General features: G+C 35.6%; 1 protein-coding gene across 1 annotated transcript in view; it reads left to right on the plus strand.

Moving 5' to 3' along the window:
- The window catches only part of WDR72 (WD repeat domain 72), a 189700-nt gene that overhangs the window by 33326 nt on the left and 143144 nt on the right, over positions 1–13230 (plus strand). The window lies entirely within an intron of this gene.

The raw sequence follows: 13230 nt of genomic DNA on the forward strand, positions 1-13230 counted from the left end.
AGGTGTGGAAGATGGGATATGAGACTTTAGTTTTTCACAAACACTTTACAACAACCTGTTCTCATTTTATTCATGAGAGGTATTTATTCATTTATTTATTCTCTTTGGTAGAATGCACAAGCATATTCTAGAGCCACGTACCCCCATGCCTATCTTACCTTGAAATTGTCTGAGGTGTATCTTTTCAGTGACAGGTGGCATAGCCAGATATGTACCAGGGTAAAGTTTGGGATCATAGGTGGGCATGCTCATCTCATGGGAGAAGCAAACAATCAAAGCAGAGGAGTATTTATGCAGCAGTGGGGCCCCTTGTCTTCTGGCTAAAAGTGCAGTGCTGCCAGGTTGGGAGTGATGAGGGCATCTAGTTTTGCTTATTGATTTAGCAGATGTCCCATGATGTTTAGGCCTGATTAGGAAGGGAAAAAATTGGAGATGTCATTTTGATTAATATTTGAGCTCCCACAGTGTATTTGACACTGACAACTCTGGGCAGTTTTGTCACTCTCATTGCTATGAGACACAATAGAGATAATGTAATACTGATATTTTCCCCTAAAATGCATACCAGAAATAAATCTCTGCTCTTAGTTCATTTTTCTTTTGAGAATTGAATTTAAATTAATTCTGAGGACTTTTCTGTTCACAGCAATGGATTTACATAGCAGAAAACTTGTATAATGAATTTCTTGTGTGTTATTAAATATAAATGATATTATTGAAGGTCTTCTGTTAAGCTTATGGCCTGTGTTGTGAAATATGCTATATTAAACAACTGAATTTTTTTGTGGGAAAAATGAAGGCTTATTTGCTTGAAAATAAAACATTTATTGATAAGATAGGTCAAAAAAACTTTTTCTGTAAAGGGTTGGAGAGTAAATATTTTCAGCTTTGTGGTCCATATGATCTCTTTTGCAGCTACTGAACTCTGCCCTTGTATGTAGCACAGAAGCCATTGACAATACATAAAGGAGTGGGTGAGGCTTTGTTCCAATAAAACTTTATTTACAAAAGCAGACAACAGGCTGGATTTGCCTTGCAGCAGTAGTTTATAGACCCCTAAGAATGATGGTAGTTTTTTTTTTCTCTTTAATTTACTTATTTTATTTTTGGCTGTGTTGGGTCTTCGTTGCTGCGCACGGGCTTTCTCTAGTTGTGGCAAGCGGGGGCTACTCTTCATTGAGGTGCGCGGGCTTCTCATTGCAGTGGCTTCTCTTTGTTGTGGAGCACGGGCTCTAGGCATGTGGGCTTCAGTAGTTGTGGCATGTGGGCTCAGTAGTTGTGACTCGTGGGCTCTAGAGCACAGGCTCAGTAGTTGTGGTGCATGGGCTTAGTTGCTCTGCAGCATGTGGGATCTTCCCAGACCAGGGATTGAACCTGTGTCCCCTGCATTGGCAGGTGGATTCTTAACCACTATGCCACCAGGGAAGCCTGATGGTCATTCTTTTTAAAGATCACTATTTTGACACCTCATTCTAAAGCAGTTTGTAATTTTAATTCATTATACTTCACTGACTCTCTATGGTTATACCCATTTTGCAAAGGAGGAAATGGAGCACAGAGATTTTCTGAATCCGAAGGTCCTCAGGCTGAGTGTTGGGCACTTGCACTGGAATGTGTGTCTCTCTTTCGTTCTGGTGTGTTCTTCACTGTACCGTACAACAGGAGCACCTTCTGCAGATGGAGGTAGCTTTTTGAGACTGTCAAGCAGGGAATTACATAAGAAAAACTCTGAGAAGAAAAGAAATGGCTACCAGGACCCCCACCCCCACCCCGCCATTGCTCCCTTGAAGGAGAGGGTCTCTGGCTATCTCTTGGCACCTGGCTCTCAATTTACATGCAGTTCTAACAGCCCTGGTCATCAGATTTCTCAGCTGACAGATTAGAAACAGCAAATTGCAAGTGGGGAGACTGTTAGTGGTAGGCACTCTGGTAGCAGAAGCAACAGCTGACGGGAAGGGAGGATAGGCAAAACTATGTGTCACTGCTCAGGGCAGTCTTTCCTGTACTCAGGGGAAGACGGTCACCCAGAAACATAAATGCTGAGATTGTTTCCCTTGTTCAGGAAGCTCTTAAATATGTTACGGGCAGCTGCCAGTCCCCTTCCTGTGGCTCCTGCTGGGGAGCTGGGCTTTCTCTTTCCCAGCACTAGCTTCAAGAAGAATATTTAAAGGCATTATATCCAAGGTGGATTCTAGACCTAAGAAAATCTCAGAAGCGGCTTGGGGCCTGGAGTTCAAGGCCAATGAGTGGGTAGAACTGAGAGTCCATGTGAATCTATTTTTGTTAATGTCTTCTTGTGTCTGCTCAGGTAATGTGAGCTGTGTGACCTTGAGCAGGAAGCTTTACTGCTGCAGTGTGGCCTAAGGATCCAGCCTCTGGTTATGACATGGTTTCTGTGGGAAAACACATTCTGAGTTTTAAAACAACCATCTTATAAACAGACCATTGGAACAAAGCCTATGAATATGAAATTAAGGAAGTAAGGAAGAAGATAATACATTTTGGAGTTATTTTCACCACAGGTGTTAAATTTCCTCTCTCTTAATTTCTTTTTCTTAGTGAAATGAGTAGCAGTTAGCTATAAAATTATTCAATCTACTATGATGCCATGTAAATGAAGCATTTGTTCTTCCATGGTTTCAAAGTACAAGAAAAAAAGAAAATTTAAAAACTAAAACTATTAAGAGAGATAAATGAAGTTTGTCAACTAATAGCTAATAGGCCATATTTTTAGAAAACATCCAGTGTTTAATCTACTATAGATCTGAGTTTCCTTTAATTGTTTAGGGTGAGGTCTATATAGATATATGCAAGGCACAGTCTCCCAGATATATGTAGTCATATTTTCCCTAACAGAATAGAATCATGTGTCTAAATTCCTACTTTGCCAAGCCAAAATATCACAGAAGGTCACTACTTGGAGGAGTAATTTTCCAGTCCACAAATTTTAGTTGGTTTTCTTCTTTTGCAGTATATGTTGGGTTGGCCAAAAAGTTAGTTCGGATTTTTCCGTAAGGTGTAACAGAAAAACCTGAATGAACGTTTTGGCAAACCCAATAGTATATTTAGTATATAGCATAGAGTATATAAAATAAAAATTTTAAATTCCACTAGTTACCAACTATACCATTCTGAGGGGCAGTTTTGCTTGGTTTTCTCATCAAGGAAAGACACCCCTTTGTAGATATAGGGGTAAAGTTATGTTGTGTCGACTGCCTTGTCAGCACAAAACAAGTATGACTTTCATTATATGCGTTTTAAAGGTAGGTTTTGGGTATGCAGCATCCGACAGGCCGTAGTCTCTCCAGTGTGTCATTTTCTCAAAGTCACGTTATTTTGTTGTGGTAGATTATAGATGGAACTCTCTTGGGATGATTGTTTTTAGAAAACAAAAATAGGATGCATTAAAGCACAGGGTGGGCTTTTTTCCTATATCACCTTTTCTTCTTTATTATAATAATTACTGATGTTATTGCTCAACGTGTATTTTTAGTTTTACTGCCTATTTTTTGAATCTTTATTTTTTTGTCCTTGGTCCTAGTTATCACAGCTACACTATAATTTGAGATTTTGATTCACGTAGTATTGTGTGCACGTGCATGCAAGTTTTTATTGTACGCACTTGTGCATATGAGCTTTGTCTGCAGTTTAGCTACTGAATAGTTGCACAATTGTCAAAGTTCAATGTCTTGAGTAGAAATTAGCATCCAGAGGGGTTATGACCATGAGCCCTGAGATTCGTACTGCTGGGTTTGAATCTTGTTCTACTCTTTCCAATCTTTATTATCCCCAGTCAACTTTTAACTCCTCAAAGAATCACCATCTCTTCATGGCAATTAGCACTGAATAAACATTAACTATTACTTATTAAGTCCTTCATATATTACCATACCAGTTTATACTGAAAATTTCACTGTTTCTCCCTCTTTACCTCCTGTCCCCACTCTAGTTGAGCTCAACAGTTATTTCTTATTCTGATGAAAGGCATACCACTCTGAGGTATACTAGAATTATCACATATGGCCTTCCAATAAAATCATGGAAAGTTTATCCCTTTGAAACAATTTGAAAAAACATAGGGCAACGTATAAGAATGTGGTATATGAATTATGCTAAAGTGCCCAAATGTACTGACAAGTATTCTAAGCTCTTAGCTGAAGTCAGGGATGAGGGCAAGTTAGTGTAGTGGAGAGTTTTGTTACTAGTTCCCATAGCACAATGTACTTATAATTTCATACTTAAAATTTCATACTTCAGTAGCCTAAAACACCATAAGGGCAAGAACTGTGTCTGTCATGTTCACTGTTCTATTCCCAAAAGCTAGCATAACACCTAACACATGGGAAGAAATTAACAAATATTTGTTGAATTTAATTAAAAATTTTAAAAATATTTAGCTTTTGTAAACAATATGCTACTAAACAACCAATGAATCACTGAAGAACTCAGAGAGGAAGTAAAAAGTACCTAGAGACAAATGAAAATGAAAACATGTTGATCCAAAACCTACAGGATGCAGCAAAAGCAGTTGTAAGAGGTAGTAGTATAGCCATACAAGCTTACCTCAGGAAACAAGAAAAATCTCAAATAAACAACTTAAACTTACACCTAAAGGAAGTAGAGAAAGAACAAACAAAACTCAAAGTTAGTAGAAGGAAAGAAATCATAGAGATCAGAACAGAAATAAATAAAATAGAGACTAAAAAAAAAATAGAAAAGATAAATGAAGCTAAAAGCTGATTCTCAGAAAAGATAAACAAAATTGATAAACTTTTTGCAAGAATCATTAAGAAAAAAGGGAAAGGGCCAAAATCAATAAAATCAGAAATTAAAAAGGAGAAGTTACAACCAACACCACAGAAATACAAAAGATTATAAGAGACTACTAAGAAAAACTGTATGCCAATAAAATGGACAACCTAGAAGAAATGGACGAAATTTCTAAGAAGAAATTCTTAGAAAGGTACAATCTCCCAGGACTGAACCAAGAAGAAATGGAAAATTTGAACAGACCAATTACAAGTAATGGAATTTAATCAGTAATTTAAAAAATACCAACAAACAAAAGTCCAGGACCAGCTTTTTATAGGTGAATTCTACCAAACATTTAAAGAAGTGTTAACACCTATCCTTCTGAAAGTATTCCAAAAATTGCAGAGGAAGGAACACCCCCAAACTCATTCTATGAGGCCAGCATTACCCTGATACCAAAACCAGACAAAGATATCTCAAAAAGGAAAATTACATATTACTGATGAACATACATGCAAAAATCCTCAACAAAATGTTAGCAAAGCAAATCCAACAATACATTAAAAGGATCATACACCATGATCAAGTGGGATTTATCCCAGGGTTGCAAGGATTTTTCAGTATCTTCAAATCAGTCAATTTGATATACCACATTACCAAATAGAAAACTAAAAACCATATGATCATCTCAATAGATGGATAAAAAGCTTTTGACAAAATTCAACACCCATTTATAATAAAAACTCTCCAGAAAGTTGGCATAGAGGGAACATACCTCAACATAATAAAGGCCATAGATGACAAACTCACAGCTAACATCATACTCAACAGTGAAAAGCTGAAAGCATTCCCTCTAAGATCAGGAACAAGGCAAGGATGTCCACTCTCACCACTTTTATTCAACATAGTATTGGAAGTCCTAACCATAACAACCAGAGAAGAAAAAGAAATAAAAGGAATCCTAATTGGAAAGGAATATGCAAAACTGTCACTATTTGCAGGTGACATGATACTATATGTATAAAATCCTAAAGATGCCACCAGAAAACTACTAGAGCTCATCAATGAATTCAGTAAAGTTGCAGGATTCAAAATGAATGTACAGAAATCTGTTGCAGTCTATACACTAACAATGAACTGCCAGAAAGAGAAATTAAGGAAACAATCCCACTTACCATCACATTAAAAAGAATAAGATATCTAGGAATAAACCTACCTAGGGAGGTAAAATATCTGTACTTGGAAAATGATAAGACACTGATGAAAGAAATTAAAGGTGACACAAACAGATGGGAAGATATACCTTATTTTTGGATTGGAAGAACTGATATTGTTAAAATGGCCATACTACCCAAGATAGTCTACAGATTCAAGGCGATCCCTATCAAAACACCAATGGCATTTTGGACAGAACTAGAACAAATAATCTTAAAATTTGTATGGAAACACAAAAGATCCCAAGTAGCCAAAACAATCTTGAGAAAGAAGAACAGAGCTGGAGGAATCATGTGCCCTGACTTCAGACTATACTACAAAGCTACAGTAATCAAAACAGTATGGTATTGGCATGAAAAACGGAAATATAGATCAATGGAACAGGATAGGAAGCCCAGAGATAAACCCACACATTTATGGTCAATTAATCTACAACAGAGGAGGCAAGAATATACAGTGGAGAAAAGAGTCTCTTCGATAAGTGGCACTGGGGAAACTGGACAGCTATATTTAAAAGAATGAAATTAGGAAATTCTCTAATATCATATACAAAAGTAAACTCAAAATGGATTAAAGACCTAAATGTAAGACCGGAAACCATAAAATGCTAGAAGGAAACATAGGCAGAACTCTCTTTGACATAATTCATAGCAATAGTTTTTGGATCTGTCTCCTAAAGCAAAGGAAATAAGAGCAAAAATAAACAAATGGACCTAATTAAACTTAAAAGCTTTTACAGCAAAGGAAACCATCAACAAAACAAAAAGACAGCCTACTGAATGGGAAAAAATATTTGCAAATGATATGACTGAAAAGGGGTTAATGTTCAACATATACAAACAGCTCATACAACTCAACATCAAAAAAACAACCTGATTAAAAAATAAACATTTTTCCAAAGAGGACGTGCAGATGGCCAATAAGCACATGAAAAGATGCTCAACATTGCTATTCATCAGGGAAAATGCAAATCAAAACCACAATGAGATATCGCCTGTCAGATTGGCTATCATTAAAAAGAACACAAATAACAAATGTTGGTGAGGATGTGGAGAAAAGGCAACCCTCGTCACTGTTGGTGGGAATGTAAATTGGTGCAGCCACTGTGGAAGACAGTGAGGAGGTTTCTCAAAAGACTAAAAATATAACTACTATGTGACCCAGCCATTCCAATCCTGGGTATATATCTGAATAAACAAAAACACTAATTCGAAAAGATACATGCACCCCGAAGTTCATAGCAGCATTATTTACAGTTGCCATGAAACCTAAGTGTCCATTAACAGTTGAATGGATAAAGAAGATGTGGTATATATCAATATGTACAAAATGGAATATTACTCAGCTATAAAAAAGAATGAAATTTTGCCATTTGCAAAAACATGGATTTAGAGGATATTATGCTAAGTGAAATAAGTTCGAGAAAGAGAAATATTGTATGATACCACTTATATGTTGAATCTAAAAAATACAACAAACTAGTGAATATAACAATAAAGAAACAGACTCACAGATATAACAAACAAAACTAGTGGTTACCAGTGGGGAGAGAGAAGGGGAGAGGGGCAACAGAGGGGTTGAGGAGTATGAGGTAAAAACTATTATATGTAAAATAAACTAAACGATGTATTGTTCAACACAGGAACTATAGCCAACATTTTATAATAACTATAAATGAAGTATAACCTTTAAAAATTGTGAGTCACTATACTGTACACCTGTAACTTACATAATATTGTACATCAACTATACTTCAATAAAAATGCAAAATAATTTAATCTACGGCTACTAAAAAGGAATTTGGAAAAAGTTTGGATAAGACATAAAACCTCTTCTGGGAAAAAAATTTAAAAATATTTAGCTTCTGTAAGCATAAATCATTCCATACGACTCATTATTCACTCCTAATCTATCAAACTAATGTTCCTGCCCAATATTTAGCGACAGAAAATTGTGCCACTCTTAATTTGTGCACTTTTTGGCAAATCACTAAATTGATCAAAGCCTTAGTTTCCTCATGGTGATGGTGATGATACTTAATACAATGCTGCAGAAGAGATGTGAGAAGTTAGTATGTGTGAGAATGCTGGCTTTATTTTATTAATTAACCACATATATGTGTGTATATATTACACATATATTTATATACATAAATATCTATATATCTATTTCTATCTATCCACATATATATATAAATATATATATATATATATATATATCACATGGTTGTGCTAATAAAAAAGAAACCAGAGCAACAAAAGAAAAATAAATGGGACTCCATAAAAATTAACAACTTTTGCCCATCAAAGGACATTATGAAGAATGTGAAAAGACAGCCTACAGAATGGATAAACTTATTTGCAAATTATATATCTCATAAATGTTTAATATCCAGAATGTATAAAGAACCCTTACAACATAATAAAAAGACAAACAAGACAATTTTTAAAAGGACAAAGACTTGAATAGATATTCCTTCAAATAAGATATGTAAACGGCCAACAAGCACATGAAAAGATTATCAACATGTTAGCCATCAGGGAAATGGAAATCAAAATCACAATGAAATACCACATCACATTCACATTTATAATAAAAAAAATGGAAAATAACAAATTTGCCAAAGATGCAGAGACATAGGAACCCTTATAGATTGCCAGTGGGAATATGAAGTGGTGCAGCCACTGTAGGAAACAGTTTGGCAATTCCTCAGAATTTAACCAGAAATACCATATGAACCAGCAATTTCACTTCTAGGTATAGACCCAGAGAAATAACAACATATATCTACACAGAAACTTGTACGTGAATGTTTGTACCAGCACTGTTTGTAATAGCCCAAGGGTGGAAACAACCCAAATGTTCATCAGTGGATGAAGGGATAAACAAATTATGGTGTATACAATGAAATTATCGTCTATCCAAATGAGGAACTGATACAAGCTACAATTTGGATGCACCTCAGAAACATTATGCTAAGTGAAAGAAGCCAGTCACAAAAGATCTTATATTTTGTGATTCTTTTTATATGATATATCAAGAATAAGCAAATCCATAGAGGTAGAAAGTAGATTAGTGGTTATCAGGAGATGGGGAACGATTGCTTAATGGGTATTGGGTTGTCCTTCAGGGGTGATGAAAAAAATGTGAAACTAGAGAGAGTTGGTGGTTGCACAACATTGTAAATGCACTAAATGCCACTGAATTGTACACTTTGAAATGGTTAATTTTATGTTATGTCAGTTTCACCTCAATATAAATAAGAAAACGCAGAAATACAGATAGTATAAAGGAAACATTTTTAAAAGCAGTAGAATTCTAAAATTTGTTGATAATCATTAATGGTTAGCATACTATAATTTTAATGTTTTTTCCTTTTACATATTAATCTATACAGAGACATGCTTATATTTATTTTGGTTTGTGAAAGTGTTTAATAAGGCATTATCCAATTATTAGTTCATTATTTTCATTATTGATATAACAACCGGGATGTATAATGGGGGTCTTTAGAGGTTTTTTTAAACCCTAAATGAAATCAAGTATTTCTTTCCATTTTGAATGTAGGAATCATTTCACAGCAGTATTAGCAATACCTGTGACTTTCTCAACAATAGACATCACAGGTAATTTTCATATCACATTACAATTGTTGCCAGTATCTCAAAGTATCATTTATGTTTATCAGTGTCGTAAACTTTTAGCCCCACCACTAGTTCTTGCTATTTAAATACATTAATAAAGAAGCATATAATTTTTTAAAAAATTATTTTGATGATTATATTTCAATATAATTGATATTCTTTATTATCCTGTGTATTTTATTTCCAACATTTTAAAATATTAATTGTGAGAAAGGGTTCATTGGCATTCCCACTGCTAAAGGGGTTCATGGCACAAAAATGGTTAAGAATTCCCTGTTGGTCTAAATGATTTGTAATGTGGGATGCATCAGAATTACTCAATGGTAGCAGTACAGTTGGGGAGTATAAATCGATATCTGCCTTTTTAAAAAATATCAGAGCAAAAATACAATAATAATAAAGAATTTAACCTTATTTTTCAACCAAATTAAATCCAACAATTAACAGTGCAGCACTGAAGAGAGGCATATGAGTCTCATTGTATATTTTCTTTTACTTCCATATTAAGCCTCGGTAGACTCCTTTTACATGCATGTGAATACACACACACACACACACACACACACACACACGTGTGAATGTATTGCCCACCCCCCCACAGGAATCTTCTGTAATTCCATGTAGTGAACATGAACCTCTACTTTGGTGAAATTATATAAATCTTCATTTGATTTTATAATTTTACAAGCTTTCAAAGTAAAGAAATTCCAAGGATGTAGACAAATTCAAGAAAACAATAATCTTCATGGGGTAGTTTCTGCTGTGCTCTTTAAAAATCCATATATCACATTGAAAATCTATTAACAACAGAAGCCCAAATAATTTTCTTTTCCCAAATTTGGATTTGTTTCTTTCTCAATCCTCATTTGTTATAAACATTTGAACAATTTTCTACATTTTATTGAAAAATTATACTTTATGTGAATATGGCTCCATATTGTTTTTAGATACCCCAGATGACTTTTAAAATTCTACAGTATATGATTAATTTTTATCTGATAACACACATACAGGAATATGCGTGTGTGTGTATACATTTTAATTAATGTATTATTCAACTTCATCATTTTTTAATCTTCTGGCATGTTAATATGTATTAGTCATATTGTGGTATTTGCAGGTTGTCTTTGGAGCATTTTGTATGGTCAGAAAAAAATATGAACATCAATACAGTCTCATTCTAATCATAAAAATAAATACTTTTTGCTCTTAAAATTACTTTCACCAATTAAGTGCCATGCTTCACTGCTTTTATTATTTCCCTTGTCAGCTGCTATCTTTCTGGGTTTTATTTTAGTAAAGAAAATACTTGCAGTAATCAGTTTTAGCTTATTCCTGCAGTCTGATTAAATTTTGGATCAAGTGCTGGCTGCATATGTTAGTTACAAATCTGCATTTAATGTTCTCAGGAGCTTATTCTATAGCAACAAAAAGAGGAACACATCAGGAAGGCTGCTCTGTGGCTCTTCCTTAACTTGGCCCCTTTTGCGAGCATTTTATATGAACACTTGGAACATTAGTGGGTTTCACAGCTGCCATGTTTGGTGAAATAAACCCAAAGGAGCCATCTGCCCCTCCCCATGCTGCCTCCTTTCAATTCCCTAACAACTTCACAGTAGCCAGCTGCCACAGAAACGATTGGAAAAGCAAGACTCAGTGGACTGTAATGATTGTTATTCTCTGGGAAAGTGGGTTCTCTGATTTGGCTGAGAGATAAAGGATATTGAACGCACTTGATTCATCTGAGGGTATCAATAATATCCAACTTCCACCATTAACTTACTTGTTAGGATTTGATGGGAAAGGTCTTTTGTGTTTCCAGGGTTGAATCAGGAGAAAACAAATCCAAAGGTCAAGTCCTTGGCTTGGGTGGTGAGCAGGGAATTTGACTACGGGAATGTTGTCAGATTTTATCTTGTGCCATACAAAAAGTTGGTTGCTAATCTCAGCCTTGTCAAAAGTCCTGCGCCAGGATTGGCCCACTATTTTTCCCTTTCACATTCAAATGCAGGTGGATTCCATCCACTCTAGGCCAAAGAAGACAACGGACTTGTTTCAGCCACTTGGAAGAGTCAGAGTAACAGAAGCTCCACTGAGGGACACAGGATGCCATCTTATAGTTTGTTCATTGTTTGAGGGGATAGCAAGTCGTTTTTGTAACGTTAGTTAAACGAATTGTACTTTATGCTGACAGGTCGAAATTGAGAACCAGGAAAAGAACTGGAATAAGAAGGTTTGGTAAGACAGTTTACCTTTAACCCATGATTTGCACTGGAGGTTAACCTTCTTTGGTCATCACATTTCTCTTACTTCCAGAAGCATCAGTTTTAAGTCTAGTTAGGATTATCACATTTTACATGTTTCTTATTTTATGTCTGTTATTCTTAAAACATATTCTTATCTTCATTTTTCACATCCATGATTGCCTTCCCAAGTTTGGCCTGTTAATGAAACTATCCCTCATCAATGATTTTTATAAAGCAAGTTTTGCTTTCTTTAAATACTAGATTTAAAAGAATCTTTAATACATTATAATCTAATAATATATAAATAAAACAATCAGCAAAACTGGAAGTTTAGAATTAGATGACTTAGCTTATCTGAATAGAGATAAGGAGAGGTCAAATGCATGATCCAATATCCTATACTATAGAAAACTGAGCACCCTACCAACTTATTTCAGAAAATATCTTTTTCGTTAGCTCTGGCCTCCTGGCTATCAGTTATTGTGAATAAAGGTCCACGTTCTTCTAGCCGCAATTTAAAACTTAAAAGCTGTGAAAACAAAAGTTTTTTGTTTTTTTTATTAGTTTGTGGTAAGGCAACAAAACCAAACCTTAATTCACATGAGGTTATTTATTCCACGAAGTGTGAGTACTCTCTTTTTGCTGCACATATATGACACGTTTGATTACTGTCTGCTCTTCCAGGCTCTGCTATAATTGTTTTACAATATGCATTTATGCATGATCTTTTTTCTGCAAAATCTGAAAAATCCTGAATTCTAAAACACTATGGTCCCAAATGTTTGTTTGTTTTTAAATAAATTTATTTTTTTATTTTTTATTTTGGCTGCGTTGAGTCTTCGTTGCTGTGCGCGGGCTTTCTCTAGTTGCGGCGAGCAGGGGCTACTCTTCGTTGCGGTGTGTGGGCTTCTCATTGCGGTGGCTTCTCTTGTTGAGGAGCACGGGCTCTAGGTGCGTGGGCTTCATTAGTTGTGGCACGCGGGCTCAGTAGTTGTGGCTCACGGGATCTAGAGCACAGGCTCAGTAGTTGTGGCACACCAGCTTCATTGCTCTGCGGCATGTGGGATCTTCCCGGACCAGGGCTCGAACCTGTGTCCCCTGCATTGGCAGGCAGATTCTTAACCACTGCACCACCAGGGAAGTACCTCAAATGTTTTGAATAAGGAATTATGGGTTTCTGTTATCTTTGTCTGTTATTCTCCCCAAAGTATTTGATAGCTTTCTACAAAATGCCATGTATACTCTGTGTCTTTGTTTTCTTGCCTCCCATTTATTTAACACATTTTAATCTGGCTTCTGCCTCCACTATTCTAATGGAACTGTTCTTGAGGTCACCTCGTTGCCAAGTCCAGTTGTCATTCTCTGGATGGCAA

The sequence above is a fragment of the Globicephala melas genome, chromosome 2, assembly GCF_963455315.2.
Source record: "Globicephala melas chromosome 2, mGloMel1.2, whole genome shotgun sequence".
In the NCBI taxonomy this organism is placed as follows: domain Eukaryota; kingdom Metazoa; phylum Chordata; class Mammalia; order Artiodactyla; family Delphinidae; genus Globicephala; species Globicephala melas.